The sequence below is a fragment of the Montipora foliosa genome, chromosome 2 (assembly GCF_036669935.1).
Source record: "Montipora foliosa isolate CH-2021 chromosome 2, ASM3666993v2, whole genome shotgun sequence".
Classification (NCBI taxonomy): domain Eukaryota; kingdom Metazoa; phylum Cnidaria; class Anthozoa; order Scleractinia; family Acroporidae; genus Montipora; species Montipora foliosa.
Window position 1 is genome coordinate 29,006,504 of NC_090870.1, and position 595 is coordinate 29,007,098.

The window sequence follows — 595 nt, forward strand, 5'->3', positions numbered from 1 at the left end:
TCAGCAATCCGCCTCGGTGAGGTACCCCATGCACATCTCATGTGAACAGGATCAAGAAAAAAAAAAGACATTGTATAGAGAGATTGGTTACACTACCGAGGTGGGGTACCTCACCTACCCTGGGTCCTCCACCTCTATGTGAATAGGAACCGGCTAAATGTAGGACGTTTTAAAGCAATTATAACCTTTCTTAATCGTCCAGATTGCTGCAACTTCCAATAAAACACCCACATTTGATATACTGCCCTTGAGCACTTTCTAGAGTCGACACATAGCTCAAGTATAATGGGCCTACCAGGGAGGTCGAATACCCTTGATAATATTAACCTCCGACCGTTTGACCCAGGTAGTTGAGAAGAGAACTACCGTACAGGAAGTTGCGACAACAAAACTCACATTCTCGAAATAACTGCCGGGCAAGACCTGCCCTCATAATTATATCCTTAATAATTAAACTATAAAGACTCCTTCGATAAGGACTATTAGGACTATACTAGTAAGCGTTGACACTACAGCTATAGTTGTACACAGAATTCGATGTGTCCAGGGCCCAGGTAGAGGAACAGCCGTTTACTAACAGAGCAGCTTTAGCCAG